Consider the following 19655-nt stretch of genomic DNA (forward strand, 5'->3'; position numbering starts at 1 on the left):
AAGATGATATTATTGATGAGACATAATCCTGTAGACAGAATGTGTTGGTGAATAATCTGCATCAGTGTGTGTTTCTTCATCATGTACAGTTCAAGATCTGGCCGATCCTTCAGCGTTATTCACCTCAGAAACACCAAAATACAGAACATGTTTCTGATGCAGAAAAACTCATTCAAGCGTTCATGACTGGATTACTGTAATCATTACTAGATTATCCTGATCATTCTCAATCAACAAACTACAGTTATAGTGCAGAATACACTTCTTACCAGATCAAGAAAATATCATCATATAACAACCATTTACCATCTCTACGCTGAATATCTGTTAAATTACTTAAAGGGTCACTAAACCCCTGGTCAGAGCCTGACTCCACCCACTGGCAATATTTGAAAAATGCTGGAAAAGTGGGCGGAGCCCAGAGGAGGGGGGCGTGCACCTGAGACGCATCTCTTTGTATGGAACCTGCCTACGTCACCAACAACCGCTACGTCACGAACCACCTCAACCACTTTTTACTCACTCGTACGAATTGTGAGATAGTGTTGAAATCACTGAGAAGCCTCTTTACCCCACCTCTCATGTTAAACTAGTCCCTTTTGAATAGTTCTCTGATCCTCACCTCAACTCTACTCAGATCTGACAGCTATGAATGACAAGTTCACAGTGACTCATCTGTCATAAAATACCATTTGTAGAGCGTGCCAAGATGTTTGTCTTTCCTGCATACAGGTACATCATGCTATATCCACCTAAACCACTAGAGATCTCAGAAGACAGCAGTGGATCCTTCTTCTTTACAGCTCATCACAACTCATACATTTCTTTGTTATATTTAATTGTTTCTATTTAAATCTGAACATCGCCGATTGCATTTAAACTGAGACCATGTACATTTGGAAAACTTTTTGCTTTTAAAAGCCCCTTGATGCTGTAAAGTTGCCTAACCAACTGACTTCAAAATGTTAAAATGTCTAAAAAGATACTTTTCTACAAAAATAATTTTATTTCAGCTATTCATTTTATTACCGTTCGTATGTAGAGGTATGTAGAGAAACTTTCAATGAAAGTACAAATCTTTCAGTGTATTTTTGTTCAAATATATTATTATTTTATTATTATTATTATTATTATTATTATTATTATTATTATTATGAGCACAGAAAATCAGTTTGAACAAATATGTATAGATATATTTCTGTCAGGACCACTATCGTCAAATACGATTGACAATTAGCATACAGTTAGGATTGGCTGGTTTAGGATATCATTAATTCAAGATTTTAAAGTACAACATAATTCAAGAATTTATTCTAATTCAAGGGGAATCAGACTGCTGAATCCTGACTGGAGACAGGAGGAGCTGGGGTGAGAGGAGGGTAATCCGCTCCTGAGAAACGCATAGATGATGATAATACTGAGGAGCTTATATATGTATACAGTGATAGGCGTCTTATTCCTATAGGTAGACGTGGATCAGCTGATGCGAGCTTGACTAACGTGACCTGCCAGAACTGATGCTATGCTACACTTTATTTATTTATTTATTTATTTATGACAGTTTATATAATGTATTATTTTAAGGACAGTGGCTAATACCATTAGTAGTAGTAGTATTAGTAGTAGTAGTATTCTGTATATTAAATGCTGGTTTTGTTTTCCTAGAACAGAAAATAATTTTGGGCGAAAAAATAATTAGCTAACAGATTTTTATAGGCTATTCATCGGAATTTATTTATTTATCTATTAATTTATTTATTTATTTGTTTTCTTTATTTTTGTATGACAGTTTATTAGATAATTTATTATTTTAATTACAGTGACTCATTCCAATACATATTCAAAATTTTAATAAGCTATGTATATATAAATAGCTCATGAAATTTAGAAAATTTATTGGAAATTGAAAATTCATATTAATAAGGTATATTATCAGGTATAATATATAATTTATAATATAGCCCTATATATATATGTGTGTGTGTTTGCTCCTGCTGAAAGTGCAGTGTAACTTTCTCACCTGGGCGTGTCACCTGTGTGTGTGTGGCCAGACACACCCGTGCGCGAGCGAGCAAGCCACACCCTCTTCAGCTGCATTGAGAAATAAAGCCCGTCCACAGGGAAGGGTTTTCACTGTGGTAAATCTGCTTTACACAACAGCGGATGTGATTCCTTACCATGTTTGGTGGGAATCTTAATGGGCTCATATGATCCTAAAGAATTTAAGGAATTCTGAGTGAATTTTAGAGCCAGATCTATTTATATTCGTTTATGTTCAGGCTGCAGTAAGATACTGACCCCACAATATAATAAATATAAAGAGGAAATGTTAGAAATAAATAGAGAGAGTAAATGCAAGACCATAATTTAGAATAATAATTTAGAATATTTGTAAATTATTTGTAAAAAAGGTATTTATACTAATATATATATATATATTTTACTTATATACTTTATTTCTCAATGCAGCCGAACAGGGCGTGGCTTGCTCGCTCGCGCACGGGTGTGTCTGGCCACACACACACAGGTGACCCGCCCAGGTGAGAAAGTTACACTGCACTTTCAGCAGGAGCAAACACACCTGAGCGACACGAGAGGAAACAGTCCATGATCCACACTGACAGGTAAATTCACTTTACTTAACTTCACGCGACATGCAAGAGTCTGTTTACTGAAGAAATAGTCAGTCCTGCTCTGCTTATTTAATAGATCCTGAGCTATAGTATGGTCATCATAATGCTGTACCATGGTAATTCCATGTTTTATATATAGAGGATGTACCATGGTAATTTCATGGTAATGTTTTGAAGTACTTTTTAGTATTAGTGTTGTAAATACCATGGTATCTATCTATCTATCTATATATCTATCTATCTATCTATATATCTATCTATCTATCTATCTATCTATCTATCTATCTATCTATCTATCTATCTATCTATCTATCTATCTATCTATCTATTTATCTAGTCTGAATGTGTAATGTTTAACAGGCCTGAGAACATTCAGTTCAAGGAATGTTATGAAAGTATGCCACACACACGCCGTGTTTTCATATACAAACAAACATACAGGCCCAGGATCAAACATAGGCGGCCCAATAGGGCTTTTTTTTACTTGGCAGAAATCCACACATCAAGAACCAGTTTATAAAAACAGAAAGCACAGTTTAAAGTGTAAACTGACTCTCTGCTGCTGCTGACTTACTCTAGGATTATCACTCCTTTATTTCTGCAAGACCTTTTCTTTTCATCTTCAGTGTGATTTTATAAACACTCTGGGTTGTTCTACGTCTCTCTTCTTCTCACAGGTTAGATACAGGTTTCTAAATGCATAAATTCATTATTCATTGAAGCCTACTTTACTGAGGAGTTTTAGTTTCATATGGATAATTTGCCATTTTATCAGAAATATTTTAATTGCTGCCACTTGTAAATTATTGAATGTTTGTAATGTAATTTATATCTAGATTCCTTGTTTCATTGTTAAAATTGGATGGAAATAGTCCAGCCAACCACTGTATTATAATTATGATGATAACGGGTTGTTTTCTTCATTTACAGTCTCTGTTGATCCAGTCGAGCTGTAAAGTGTCGTTCTGATGAATCAAATATGATCAAACATGAGGTGAGAAGAGAAAGATGATTATGATCAGGACTCACACATAACATCACATTTATATATTTATCATCATCATTGATTATTATGAATATTGCAGTGTTAATCTGAGATGTTGTAATAACACTGAGCTCATGCAGATGTTGATCAGGAGTTGATCTGATGTCTCGTGATATGATGTTATATCGCTTTAATGAAACTCTGTCTGTGTGATTGAACAGATTCAAATGAAGAGGAGAAAGAAAATCAGCAGAAATCACAGATCAGCAGAAAACAAGAAGACTGAGAGAAAAATGGAGGACAGAAATGAGACACAAACCAGTGAATCACGAGAGGAAAGAGGACAGAGACTTCATAGATGTGACAGTATGGAGAGAATAAAGCCAAACTGTGAGTGTTTGATCATTAACTTTAATCTTTTGACACATTTTAGTTTTACTGTTAGATTTACTGTTGTTTTCTCTCCTGTTATAGTGTCACATTCAGACAAATTCATCAGACTGACTTTCTGCAGTCATTAAACACTAACAGATTGTGTTTTATTGACAGAAAAGTTATTGATTGAGAACATATTAAATGTATAAATTCAAAGCAATTTACATGATGATAATCTAATATGTATATTTATATTTCTAGTGTCCTGTGATCCAGACGGGCCTGTAAAGTTTGATTCTGATGTCAAAACTGAGGAGAGATTCTCATCAAACCCTTCATCACTGACATCATCATCATCTTCATCATCATCATCTTCGTCATCATCATCATCTTCATCACTGACATCATCATCATCATCATCATCATCTTCGTCATCATCATCTTCATCACTGACATCATCATCATCATCATCTTCATCATCATCATCTTCGTCATCATCATCATCTTCATCACTGACATCATCTTCATCATCATCTTCGTCATCATCATCTTCATCACTGACATCATCATCATCTTCATCATCATCTTCGTCATCATCTTCATCATCATCATCATCTTCATCACTCACATCATCTTCATCATCATCTTCGTCACCATCATCTTCATCACTGACATCATCATCATCGGTCAGTTCTGGAATCTTCTACACACTCATCAAGATCTTTCTCAGTCTGAACTCTCATTGTTCTCCATCAGTAATCAACAATATTGAAGAACACACACACACACACACACACACACACACACACACAGTTCAGGACTCAAACTGGGACTTTCTGACTGTGAGGAAACAGTATTACTCTCTGACACCCGTTATTCTTCATGTACTCATTTATTTATACTATATTTATTTTATATATTGTTGTGGAAAAGCTCAAGGTTCACAGTCACTTGGAAAGGAATGAGACGGGGTCGGCTTGTGGAGACTGCGGGTCTTTATTAACAGAAAGAAAAATAAACTGTAGAAACTCAAACTCAATTCGCTGCTCTCAGCTGTCACTCAGATCACTCTTCACGCTCTGCGCTCTCAGCTCACTCGATCACTTTCACTCGAGACGCTGTCAGCTGAGTGTCAAGCGTTCACGTTTACTCAAGACGCGTCACGCGTTCGCCCGCAATTCTCCACTGCTCTCTCCCTGCTTCCCGCTTCCAGGTGGCTTTTATTCCTCCCCACGGCATCTGATCATATTATATTACAGGATCAGTCGCATAATCACATTCGTCACAGAGATTATTACATTTCTCAATATAAACTGATTCATATCAGATGAGTGTGATGAATGTGATGCGACTGATCCTGTAATATAATATGACATAACAATGTTGTGATAGAAGAGATACAGTAAGATGCACCAGATCTACAATAATCAATAGAGAAACAATAGTGAAATCGTTGTAGAAATAGAAATGAATAATCTGATGAATCCCCTTCAAATCTTCACACAGATCTTTTGTTCAGAAACAATTCACATCATTGTTCTTGAGCTTCAGCCGTTTCTGCACTTTCTCAAAGCAGGACTAAATGAAACATAAATGAAAGCTTTTGTTACAAAGGTAGCGCAAAGGCACTATCTAGTGGCCATTAGCGGATGCGCTGGCAGTGATTGCGCATGAGAAATGCGCGTGACATAAACAGCTGCGCTCTACAAGTTGTATTTGAATTAAATGAGAGAGCGCGTCGGTTGTGATACGCCGTGTTATAGTATGTTATTGAAGACGGTCATTATCAGGAAGGAAATGCCACAGAATAAAATCTTGCTTTAAAGGGTAACTAAACCCTAAACCAACTTTTTTTTAGTTAATGATCTGTAAGACTGGGGCTTTATTATTGCTGTTCATTGATTCAAGTAATTTTTTTGACATTTGGGTTTAAAGTGTTTTAATTCTACAATATATGGTGTAAAAAACTCTGAGTGCTGCCCTCTTCAGGTTGAACGGTGGCTACTGCAATTCAATTTTCCTATTGGATGTTGCGGTGGTTCGTGACATAACGTTATTCATGAACCACTGTAAATTCAGGCAGGCTTTGACAATTAACACAGGAGCACATACGTTTTTTGTCCTTGGGAAATGAGAAATAGGACAACCCTTGCCTACTATTAGAACAATTTATCATTGCACACCTGCGAGACATTTTTCTCCTTTTTCAATTTTTATTGATATTTAGCACTATTGATCAGGACATTGGTTGTTGTTGTTGTTTTTAAGGTCGCAATACTATACCATATGTATCCTGTAGCCTATTTCCTAACACAAGAATAACACAACAAGTACTCAAATTCAATTTATTTTACGTGTTAATTTTCTGGTCCCGCTTCGGATGCCACGATGCCATCAAGAGGTATATCTGGATGTAATCAGTCCTTCACTGACCAATCAGCGTTCATTAGCAGAATGCTAGTGTGTAATCGGCAACAACAACTCAACCTGTAAGAAATCGAAAGGACATAAGTACTCGTTCATTCAACTTTCCACCTATAACCCATGTTGAACTTGCAAAACCTACAATCAAATCTGAGATTTCTCAACGGCAATCGGGTGAAAGAGACAAATTTAGCCGTCTAGCTCCATAGACTCCCATTCATTTTGCACTCAGGGCGATCGCCCCCCAGTGGAACTCTGGTGGAACTACAACCACAATTCAATACAATAGGACTTAAAGGGAGTGGCCAGGCTCTCCGTAGACGGGCTCTGTTAGAACCATTATGCGAGAACTGAATTGAACTGGACGATGACATCACGGTTTTCTCCAGAGCGGATAATGTGAGGAAAGTGTGTTTAGTGCATTCACTGAATGAGCTCTATCACTTTATCTTATCTATGTGCCTCTTTTTAACTGGTTTAATACATTAATACAATACAGTTTTAATCAATATCCTATTCTTTGTTTTATGTTTTATTTCCAATCCACTTGTAACCCGTGTCGTGGCAAGTGTGTTACCCTCACTCTCCTCAGTAAAAGACACAGAGGGAAGTGAAAGAAGACACTGCTTCAATCTATGGACCAGCGATCAGAAGACCAGAATTCGCTCAAGAGACTGTGTTAGCAGCAAAGAAGCACAGGGACACACTGTTTGAGTTAGAAAAACAGGTACGATATATTTAAAAGGAATAACAAGCAATTAAGGGAAAAAAAAGAAAATGTTCAAAAAGACAATAAAATTAAATTATTACCACATCACATAAAAGAAAATAAACCAGAAATAAATAAACTCTTATTTGAATCCTAATTGTAACCTTTTATTCTTTCTTTTTATCTACTATAATTTATACTTTCTATTTAGTTTTAAATCTAATTTCACCTAATTAGCTTTTATTTTGGTATAAGTAAGATATAAGGTTTCTTTAGTTATTTGAATTATTCCTAATTTGACTTATTTATATTAAGAATACTTTTCTCCTCTGGTCTGATTTAAATGTAACTTTTCAATTTCAACCTTTCAAATTACCTTTCAGTTCACTCTTATTACCCAAAAATAGAAATTATGAACACTTAATAGACAAATCAAAAGAAATAAATCACAATAGAATTGAAACAAAATAACAAGAAAATAAATCACCGTCCAATTATCTCAGTGTTCACAGAAATCTCAATGTGATATGAGATTTTATCTCAGTTCTCAGCTCCAGTTCGATGTTCCTTCACGAGATCCTTCTTCCGCAACTCAAGTTAACTCACAGTTCAATAGCAACAGGAAGAGAAAACCTGTACTCAATCCTACCACAATATTCACAGTTCGATTCGCAGTTCGATCCTTATTTGGGCATGGCTCGCCAGTTCCTGCTTGCACCAACTCTCGAACTTTCGCTGTGAAGCAGGGACATCTCACGTGCAGCTTTCTCGATTCTCGTTCAGCATCCAAACTCAGCAAATAGAAAATATCAGACAAAACCAAAAGAAAATCCAGAAAGGATATAAAAAGAAATGGAAAGCCCAAGGGGGGGAAAGAAAAAAAAAACCCAACCAAGAGTACTTCTAATATCAATTAGAAAAAGTTCGCGGCAGCTCTCTCAGCTTTAGGCCCGTACTTCAATGCACGTACAAAAGCTAGTTTCACTTGTACTCAAAATCAATCAATCACAGCATCAAGTTCTGTTTCTATTTCTCAAAATCTTTATGTTCTATATCTCTAAATCTCTCTAAACAAACTACTAGCTCGCTCAGTCTAATTCTTTCTCTTCTCAGATCGCGCTCAGTGCTTCTTTCTCGGTGCTTCTCTCGGAAAAAAAAATGATCATTGCATCATCTCTCGACTCCGATGACTCCACCCACTAAGGCGGCCAACTCTGATTCGTCTATTAGGACCAATCATTGTCTCATTTAATCAAATCACTCTTCTCTAATTTATGTATTCTTGATTTCTCTTTTCTTTACAGATATTTAATAAAATAACTGTTTATTCACATAAGTGTCAGTTTCTTTCTTTTCTATTTCAAAAAATAAAACATCTTTAGTAACCTGGGTTACACCCTCCCCTCTTGAATACATGCACGTCCCGCTGCATCTACACATTTTTGGGATTGAATCAAAACCACAGGTACATCAACAGAAGAAGCGTTTACTTCCTCTAAGGCAGTACTGAATGCCACACTTAGACCTTGCAACAGAGATTGAATCACTACGGTAAGTGGGTTCCCTAACTGGGGATATTCAAGCCTTTTTGCAGGTTTTCGCTCTCTCTGCGAACGTCTGGGAATAGTTCCCTCTTCAAACTCTGTGTCGTTCTCTCGTTCACTTTGATCAAGTTCAACATCTCCAGCTTCAATCAAAACTGGACTCTCTTCATTTCTGTTCTTACCTTCACAACCAATTTCTGTTTCAGCTCCCTGGGAAGGAAACTCAGAACAGGGATCAATTTCTGGATCTTCTCTCACTGGAATCTCTAAATCAACACGAACAGGTTCTATCTCAACAGAAGGAGCTTCTGCTTCTCCAGATTCAGGTAAGTTCTCTCTCACAGGTTCATCCACAGTTAAGTCAACAGGGACGTTACAAGGATTTCGACAAGGCAAGTGCTCGGGGCTCACCAAGACTCGGGTTTCAAAATCAATTGTATCCCTAAATGCAGGATTAATGAATCGATCAGTGTCAGACTCATATTCACACTCAGATTCTGGCTCTTGTGAATCATTATCATCTGCACAGGCTCTAGTTCTGGGCCTGCGACCCCTTTGCTTAGGCTGTTTCTCATGTTGACTCGGCTGCAAAAATCCACAAGGTAACAACAAGTCACGATGTAATGTCCTGAGGGGACCACTCTGCCCAACTGGTCGGACAGTGTACACCGGTAAATCTCCCGCTCTCCTAACTACTTCTTGAACTCCTTGCTCCCACTTGTCTGCGAGCTTGTGCTTTCCTCGCAACCTAACATTGCGCACAAGAACTCTGTCACCCTCTTCCAAGGTTGAATCAACCACACGTTTATCAAACCTTCCCTTGTTGCGCTTTGCTATCTTACCAGAATTCTTCTTAGCTATTTCATAGCTCTCTCGCAACCGTTCTTTCAAATCTTTAACGTACTGAGAGTGAGATTTAGCTGGAGATTCTGCTGGCAATCCAAAAGCTAAATCTACAGGCAAACGAGGAAGACGTCCAAACATAAGCTCGTAAGGAGCATACCCTGTTGTATCATTACGCGTACAATTGTATGCATGTACCAAGGGCTTTACAAACTCCTTCCACCTAGACTTCTTCTCATTCTCTAGCGTTCCCAACATTTGGAGAAGCGTCCGGTTAAAACGCTCTACCGGGTTACCCCTGGGGTGATAAGGCGTAGTACGAATCTTGTGAATACCCGCTACATGACACAACTCTTTTATTGTACGGGATTCAAAATCGGGTCCTTGGTCACTATGTAGCTTTTCGGGAAACCCATAATGTACCAGGAAATTTTCCCACAGACACTTCGCAACTGTACGAGCCGTTTGATTCTGGGTCGGTACTGCTACGGCGTATTTCGTGAAATGATCCGTAATAACCAATATGTTACTGGTATTACTGCGGTCTGGCTCTAATGACAAGAAGTCCATACAGACCAATTCCAAGGGTCTACTGGTTTGAATGTTAACCAGGGGAGCGGCTCTGTCTGGAGGTCTTTTTCTACGCACGCAACGTTCACACGTCTTGATCTTCTTCTCCACGGCTTGGGACATTCTTGGCCAAAAGAATCTGGACCTCACTAAGTCTAAAGTCCTCTCAATACCTAAGTGCCCCATATCATCGTGAAGACTACGCAACACCATGTCTCTTAGTCCAACTGGCAACACTAACTGATAGTGAGAGACTCCGTTCTCTTGCTTCTTCCTATACAACACTCCGTTCTTCAACTCAAATCGACTCCATTCTCTCAACCACAATGCTAAATCAGATGGCTGACCCCTCAGAGTACCTGGCTTAGTTCCATTTCTCATCCACTCAACTATCACCTTGAGCTCTGGATCCTTCTCTTGCCATTCTGCCAATGCTGCCTCCGAGAGATTGGGAAGAACAGGCAACCCATGCTCAGTCTCATGTTGCAACTCCTTCGGCAAAGCATTAACACAATGAGCGAGAGACTCAACTAATGTAATAGAAGGGTGTGTCAAACTGAGACTTTCAGGTGAACTAATCACCTGATGCCTTTCACATATAGCTTTCACTACATTGGCCATGAGAACATCAGACTTGTTTTCAGGATCTGCAAGGTGATGAAGTGTAAACTTCTCAATTCTTTCTCGTTCTTTCTGAGAGACCAAATCATCTAAAGGCTCACCATGTGGACGCCGGGAAAGACCGTCCGCATCCTGATTCTGGCTCCCAGCCCTATATTGGAGCTTGAAAGTGTAGGTCGACAAACTAGACAGCCAACGGTAGCTGGTAGCATCAAGTTTCGCAGATGTTAAAACGTACGTCAAAGGATTACTGTCTGTTACAACAGTGAAGTCTGTACCATACAAATAATCACTAAACTTAGCTGTGACAGCCCACTTCAATGCAAGAAATTCCAACTTATGGGCCGGATATTTAGCCTCACTTTTTGTCAATCCCCTACTGGCGAACGCTATCACTCGCATCTGCCCGTCCTGCTCCTGGTACAATGCCGCACCCAGCCCCGTAGTACTAGCATCAGTGTGAAGCGTATACGGAAGTCTGGGGTCAGCAAAGCCCAGGACAGGAGCAGAGGTCAACTTTGAAATAACATCATCAAACGCATTCTGACATGCATCCGTCCATCGATCACCAAACTGCTCTTTCGTGTTAAAATACTCGCCCCCCTCTCGTTTCCCACTGCGGCCCCTGCGAAGTGGAGGGTACCCCTCAGTGAGTCCCGTAAGAGGTTTGACTATTTTCGAGTAGTCACTCACGAACCTCCTATAGTACCCTGCGAAGCCTAAGAAAGCTCTTAACTCTTTCAAGTTGGTAGGTCTCGGCCAAGTCTTTAAAGCTTCGACCTTAACTGGGTCGGTCTTTACTCCGTCCTTTGAAACAACATGCCCCAAATACTTGACTGATGTCTGAAAGAAACGGCATTTTTCAGGCGCTAGCTTTAACCCGTACTCCTTAAGCCGGTTTAGGACCTGTACCAACCGCGACTCATGTTCTTCTAAAGTCTTTGAAAAGACAATCAAGTCATCAATGAAAACTAAGACCTGCTTCCTATGGAGATCACCCATACACCGCTCCATTAACCTCTGGAATGTACTAGGCGCATTTGTGATTCCCTGAGGCATCCTATTGAATTCCCAGAAGCCTAGGGGACATACGAAAGCAGTCTTACACTTATCAGCTTCATCCATTTCGATCTGGTAGAATCCAGACTTCAGATCAAGTACCGAGAACCATTTGGAACCAGTAAGCACAGAAAAGACCTCCTCTAGATTAGGTAGCGCGTAAGCATCCTTAATCGTTTGAGAGTTCAACTTCCGAAAGTCGATGCAGAGCCGAACCGAACCATCTTTCTTCCGGACCACCACTATGGGCGAAGAAAAGGAAGACTCGGACTCGCGAATGACTCCGGCAGAAATCAATTCCTGAAGATGCTTTCGAACGGCATCGATGTCTTGAGGGTGAATTGGACGCGCCCTATGCTTAAAGGGTGTCTCATCTGTCAATCTAATCTGGTGCTTCACTTGACTTGTACAACCGAAGTCAAGATCATGCAAAGAGAAAACTTCAGGCATGGAATTTAGCCGGTTCGAAATTCGCTCTTTCCAATGTGAAGGCAAAGGAGAATCTCCAAAGTCAAAGGTAAGGTTGGCAGAGGTAGGTGCTGATGACTCTACTCCGCAATAACTCTTGGTGCTCTCTATCACTTTCTCTACAGCGTGGATCTCTGCAAGTATAGCTTTAGGAGGAATCGTTATATCAGTCCGAGTGTCATTCTTGAGCAGAACTGACAGCTGGGAGGATCGTCTGGATGGCAAAGTGTGTACACAACTCGCCACCGAAAGACCGCTGAACGCTGGGGTTGAAGGCGGTTCAAGAGCTATCAATTTCTCTAAGCAAGGTTCCCGAAGCTGAACATAACCATTCAAGACTACTGTGTTCCCGGCAGGCACAACCTCGGGTATACTTCCCATCAACTTCACATGTCCTAACGGTTCACTGCCAGCTTGTCTCCATCTCGCTTCAAGAACTCTAAGCACTGCTTGATACCCGTGAAAGTCTGAACAAGGATTGTTCTGTTTCTCGTTGATACAGTGACCATAAAGCACATCCAATGAGTTGGTACCTACTAGAACTTGCGACAGACTCTTGAGATCCGGAACTACCAAAGCTAAGGTAGGGATTTCAACTTCTGCACCCACAAACTCTTTCGGAAACTTCAAGACCAACTCTATGTACCCTAGATATGGAACTGCTTGTCCATTGGCCCCTTCTACCTCTAGTAGGTTTCCCAATGACTTCAACGAATGATCAGACAGATGCGACTTGTAAAACGACTGAGGAATGGTAGTAACCTGAGATCCTGTGTCTAGGAGACAACTAACTTCTTTACCCCCAATAACAATCTGCGCTGTGCACTTTACTCCTACTAACCCCTCTGGCAGGTTCCTTAATGGTGATCTATTCTGGTTACTCGTGACGGCCGCTTGTCTATAACACTTAGGGCGGTTCAAATTACACCTCGTCTCTGTATGCCCCGCTACAGAGACGTCCCTTGGTTTAAAGACAATGAAGAATTCCCTTGCAGAGAGTCCCACTGGGCCTGCTGCTCTCTCAACTTACGACGCTTTTCTTCAACTCTCAAGGGGTTTGCTGGATTATCACAGGCAACAGCCAAATGACCATTCTCTCCGCATCGGAAGCAATATCCGGGACGAGGCCGATTGGTCATTGGTTGGGCCCTAACATCTCGACCAGTATCTGTCTCTATTAAACTCTGAGGCGGAAAAACTCGAGGACTAGCAGTCACATGGGAGTGATCTCTAAAATTTCTCTGAGCAACATTCTGAGCTTGCAGTTCAGCTACCTGTCGTCGTAGGTTAGCGACTTCTAAGCTGTCTGAATCTTCACGTTTTGCTTCTTGAGTCATGGAAACTCGCATAGCGGCTATCTGAGCACGCAACTCTTCCACTACTTTTCTCAAAGCATCAAATTCTGTTTTCTCAGAACATCCGCTCTGGCGTTTCTGATCTGAATTTCCACCTAAAGTAACAAGTTGGGCCTGAGCTTCTGCAAGTTGCTTTCTTAGAGAATCTGTTTCAGAACTACTAGCATTTGGTGCTTCATGAGAATACACTGCCACTTGCTGGGTGGCAGCTCGAGGTTTCGGGTAAACAACAGGAGTTTTTGGCAACCCAAGGTGCTTTTTCATTCTTTCTTCTTTGGAAGTACGTTTACTCTCTTCTGTTCGAATTAACACAACCAACTCAGCAAAAGTGAGTGGCTGGGCTCCGCTTTTCCCTAACTGAAGGCTGTCAATGAGACCATTGTCCCAACATCCCCTCACAAATTGCTTCAAAAGACGACGGTCATGATCTTTCTCCGCGATGCCTCCCCTCTTAATCGTTGAACTCAGAAGAACTTGCAACCGGTGTAAGAAATCTGATGACTTTTCACCTTGGTTCTGCAAGGTGCCCATAAACTTGGCCAACAGTTCGTCACCATCCTCTACAGAACCATACACTGATTCTAACAACTCAAGGTACACCGCAGGCAAAGCGGGAGGTCGTACATGCTTCACTACGTCTGCGGCAGGGGACAACAAGCTATCTAGGATCCTACGTACTCTTTGCAAATCGGAAATAGCCGGATCACTTAGCAGGAGTTCTACACTTACTCGCCAGGTGTCAAAGTCAGGTTCATTTGGAGGACGCGGGCACCTCCCTGAGAAATTCCTAAGACGGACTGACGTTTGCTGTAACATCGTAGCATCAGCCGACTTCACTATGTGCTCTACAACCATCTTCTGAACACCTGGTGGGTCTACAATGTTCATGGGGAAACCAGAACGAGTAGTCACTGTAACACCATCAACGGTGGTTTCTGGAAAGGCCATAGGGCCCGTCTGTCTCTTGATTGGGTTTTTGAATTCTAAATCTCGCATTTCTACTGTTTCTGCTTTCCTAGAATCATCACAGCTCACATTTCGCACTCTCTCTGGAGTACAGTTGGTAGAGTGAACTTCCTGGAGTTCATTCAACTCCTCCTGAAACACATTTGAAAGAGGTTTCTCACTGGTCGTCTGGTTACGGACACTAGCCAAAGCTCGTACTTGGAACATGACGCTTGGATTCGAAAGACTTCCCAAAGTTATGGGTAACATTGGCGCTAAGTCCAGCATTGCAGAGCTGTGAGCATATTCTACAATGGCATGCTGATGGAACTCAGACGTTTGATCGTCAATTATCAAATTACGTTTAACCGAGCCATACCTTTGCAAGAAAATACTCAGCTCATCATCCGTTTCGGTCAACGTGAGACCTTTGACAAGAAGCGCATTTGCTACGTCCACACTCTCTCTCTCAATGATTTCCATCGTCACAATGTAAGATCAACACTCTGAGAAAATTTCGGTTACTAATTAGCTCGTTTCCTACTACTATCCTTGTTGCTAAGCAACAGTCTCCTGGCTGGCTCGCCAACCTTCTGTAACCCGTGTCGTGGCAAGTGTGTTACCCTCACTCTCCTCAGTAAAAGACACAGAGGGAAGTGAAAGAAGACACTGCTTCAATCTATGGACCAGCGATCAGAAGACCAGAATTCGCTCAAGAGACTGTGTTAGCAGCAAAGAAGCACAGGGACACACTGTTTGAGTTAGAAAAACAGGTACGATATATTTAAAAGGAATAACAAGCAATTAAGGGAAAAAAAAGAAAATGTTCAAAAAGACAATAAAATTAAATTATTACCACATCACATAAAAGAAAATAAACCAGAAATAAATAAACTCTTATTTGAATCCTAATTGTAACCTTTTATTCTTTCTTTTTATCTACTATAATTTATACTTTCTATTTAGTTTTAAATCTAATTTCACCTAATTAGCTTTTATTTTGGTATAAGTAAGATATAAGGTTTCTTTAGTTATTTGAATTATTCCTAATTTGACTTATTTATATTAAGAATACTTTTCTCCTCTGGTCTGATTTAAATGTAACTTTTCAATTTCAACCTTTCAAATTACCTTTCAGTTCACTCTTATTACCCAAAAATAGAAATTATGAACACTTAATAGACAAATCAAAAGAAATAAATCACAATAGAATTGAAACAAAATAACAAGAAAATAAATCACCGTCCAATTATCTCAGTGTTCACAGAAATCTCAATGTGATATGAGATTTTATCTCAGTTCTCAGCTCCAGTTCGATGTTCCTTCACGAGATCCTTCTTCCGCAACTCAAGTTAACTCACAGTTCAATAGCAACAGGAAGAGAAAACCTGTACTCAATCCTACCACAATATTCACAGTTCGATTCGCAGTTCGATCCTTATTTGGGCATGGCTCGCCAGTTCCTGCTTGCACCAACTCTCGAACTTTCGCTGTGAAGCAGGGACATCTCACGTGCAGCTTTCTCGATTCTCGTTCAGCATCCAAACTCAGCAAATAGAAAATATCAGACAAAACCAAAAGAAAATCCAGAAAGGATATAAAAAGAAATGGAAAGCCCAAGGGGGGGAAAGAAAAAAAAAACCCAACCAAGAGTACTTCTAATATCAATTAGAAAAAGTTCGCGGCAGCTCTCTCAGCTTTAGGCCCGTACTTCAATGCACGTACAAAAGCTAGTTTCACTTGTACTCAAAATCAATCAATCACAGCATCAAGTTCTGTTTCTATTTCTCAAAATCTTTATGTTCTATATCTCTAAATCTCTCTAAACAAACTACTAGCTCGCTCAGTCTAATTCTTTCTCTTCTCAGATCGCGCTCAGTGCTTCTTTCTCGGTGCTTCTCTCGGAAAAAAAAATGATCATTGCATCATCTCTCGACTCCGATGACTCCACCCACTAAGGCGGCCAACTCTGATTCGTCTATTAGGACCAATCATTGTCTCATTTAATCAAATCACTCTTCTCTAATTTATGTATTCTTGATTTCTCTTTTCTTTACAGATATTTAATAAAATAACTGTTTATTCACATAAGTGTCAGTTTCTTTCTTTTCTATTTCAAAAAATAAAACATCTTTAGTAACCTGGGTTACACACTTGTGAATATTTTATGATTTTTTAATCCATTTTATGCAAAACACTTTGAATGACCATTTCAATATGAAATATGCTATATAAATAAACTTGCCTTGCCTCGCCTTATAGTTTTATGTGGTAATGTAAAAAAAGCAAAAGTATTCCAACTGTACATGATCTATACTCACATATTAGTTTCATTAAATAAAATCAGCAATGTTCAGGTTTAAATAAAAAAATTATAAACAATTAAATATGTGTTAGTCTCCTTGTGATGAGGAGTGGAAAGCATTCACCCACAGTGCGGTTTGAATAATGTTCAGAGGTTTTTAACACTCACGTGACGAACCAATTCCCGTACAGACAGCGCAGAGAAGCCTTTCTTGTGGTCTTTGAGTTATTCATTTCTGCATGTGTCTCAATAACCCCCTCCACACCTTTACCACAAGTTTCCACTGTATGGAACTTTTATTGTCAGTCCTTTTGTGGGACATTATTCATTCACAAATGAAGTTTGCTTATCAGAATCTGAACAATAAAAGTTAAGAGGACTATAGAGATTAGATTAAATAGTTTGTTTAGAAAATTTATATTTGCAACAGACAAAAAAAAAAAAGTATTGTGAGAAATTGCCTATTGACCCTACATCAAAATATTTTAATTTCCCCTTATATCGGCCACAACAGGGTCACCAAAAATAAAAGTTATTAATCTGTAAGTGTTTTAAATTTTGTTGCTGTAAAACACATTTTCTGTAGATCCTTTAACTCTAAATAATTTTTTTTAATATGAATTTTCAAGTACGATCGCGAATCTGAAAGTGAAAGTAAAAAGCACTGACGAAATAGGCTGCATACAATAGCCCAATATCAATATCAATATCAATATCTCTGACCTCTGGACTGTGTAGTTGTGGATCTGGTCTCTGTTTGCACTTTTAATTTTGAGAGAGTACTTTGATTATGGTTGCACTTATTGTTTGCACTTAATAAGACTAAGAAAACACGTTATTTATTTTTGTTTTTATTTATACTGTTTTTATTTCTATGTTCAATTTGTGGAAAGGAGTTAAATCAGGAGGTCACACACACACACACACACACACACACACACACACACACACACACACACACACACACACACGTCACTCTCCCCTGACAAAGTGAGAAAGAGGCCAGTAGTAACATGACCAGTGTACCAGAATGTGCTCTTGGATTAAACTCAGTCAGCCAAGCATCTCTCTTAATTAAATGGTACAAACATGGACTTTTTGACAATTGTAAACAAATTTGTACCTTACTGTCCCCGAAACGGTACATATTAGTTCCTTAAGGTGTAAATATGATCCAGTGAGGGTACAAATACAGAAAAGTGCTCACAAATATTGTTACAAACTGCTCTGAGACACAAAGGTTGAAATCCACATGCAGTTTTTATTGAACAGGGTAATCCAAAGTACAGGCAAGGTCAAGCACAAGCAGTCCAAACAAACAAACACAAGGCAGGGAACACGGGAACAAGAGTAATCCACAGAAAGGGCAAGAAATCCAAAACCAAGAGACATGAAAGCTGGAAGAATGCTCGGAAATTGGATTGTAACACTAGACCAGATTTCTCAGGGAATGAATGTGAAAACCAGATTATTATAGGGTGAGTAATCAAGATAATGAGACACAGGTGAATGTGATAATGAGTGCTGATGAGTCCAGGCAGTGAGTTATGGGAGATGTAGTTTGTGAGGGAAAGGCAATAGTCTGATGTGGAGCCCTCTGGTGGCTCTCAAGGGCACTCCAGCTGGTGACGTTACAAATATAGCCATACCTTTTTTATGACTGTGATTTCTAATATAACCCAACAATATTCATAATGACACATAACTTAACACTAAAACGAAACCACTTTTTTTACTCGAGTATGTGAGACCGACAGTATCATTGTTAAGCACCACACTAATGCTTAGCTTAGGCTTGAGACCTGCTGACTAAGCTATAAAATCAGTGTATGACCGCTGTTATTGTTTATTATAAACATATTGCTTCAGTAACCAAATTTAGAAAGTAGCAAACATTGTTCACTGATCACTGTTTATATGTGAATAAGCCTCAATTAAATCTGCTCATCATTTAAAGCAATCCTGTCTCTTCTTGGATGAAACTGATTTGTGATTCTTAATGAACGTTTTGAAGCGTCAGAGATTCAATGGAGGGCCAAAAATCTCCAGATCTCATTAAAACAGGCTCTCTTCACGTGTCCCGAAGATGCACGAAAGTCATATGGGTTTGGAACGACATGAGGATATTTTATGTAATGGGTATTTTCAACATTAAATGTACAGAGAAATGCAGACTAAGGAGGCTCAGGTCAAAGGCCAAATATACTTAACCAGCTTAACACAGTAGAACGAACAGTCATATGATTAGCTTAGATCATTACAAACCAATCACCAGAACAAATCACAGTGAAGACCTGAGTGACATTGATTTTTACTCAACTGTATGATATAAATGTACATGTATCTTTCTATTCAGGAGACTCACTTAGTTGTTGTGGCCAGTGAAGAAAACTTCATTTCTACAAAGAGCGACTTGAGTCGTGTCAGGTATACGCTGCACATCTGAGAAATAGACGCTCAAAAGTCAACAACAGATCATCTGTGTGATTGAGGCAGTGATAGCAGCTTCTTGACGGCACGCCGTCACCTTACTTCAGGGAAGTATTGAATTGTAAGTATTCAGGAAATTACCTCGAGATACGAAAAAAGTGTCTCATTAGATCAAAGTAAAAATTTTGCGATAACTTGTTACATCTAATTATTTTACTTTTTATCAACTTAAAATTTTTACTTTGAAGAGAATTAACTATCCCTTAATTAGCCAAAGCAAAATGCATCTTTGAATCAAATAACGTTTTTAAGTTTAATGAAATCTCAAATTATTCTTCATCTCAATGCTTTGTCTTTGTATTAACTTAATTATTTTACTTCACATCTAA

At 39.2% G+C, this 19655-nt stretch overlaps 1 protein-coding gene and 1 long non-coding RNA gene across 2 annotated transcripts in view; one reads left to right on the forward strand and one right to left on the reverse strand.

The window, feature by feature from the left end:
* The window catches only part of LOC143730748 (NACHT, LRR and PYD domains-containing protein 12-like), a 277613-nt gene that overhangs the window by 132735 nt on the left and 125223 nt on the right, over positions 1 to 19655 (reverse strand). The gene's annotated exons all lie outside the window — the stretch shown is intronic.
* LOC143730791 (uncharacterized) lies at positions 3731 to 6931 on the forward strand. The gene is made up of 2 exons (XR_013200627.1): positions 3731 to 4008; positions 4255 to 6931. It is a non-coding gene; the product is annotated as an uncharacterized LOC143730791 (long non-coding RNA).

The sequence above is a fragment of the Siphateles boraxobius genome, unplaced genomic scaffold (genome assembly GCF_051911475.1).
Source record: "Siphateles boraxobius isolate OS27281-9 unplaced genomic scaffold, OSU_SipBor_1 81, whole genome shotgun sequence".
NCBI classification, from domain to species: domain Eukaryota; kingdom Metazoa; phylum Chordata; class Actinopteri; order Cypriniformes; family Leuciscidae; genus Siphateles; species Siphateles boraxobius.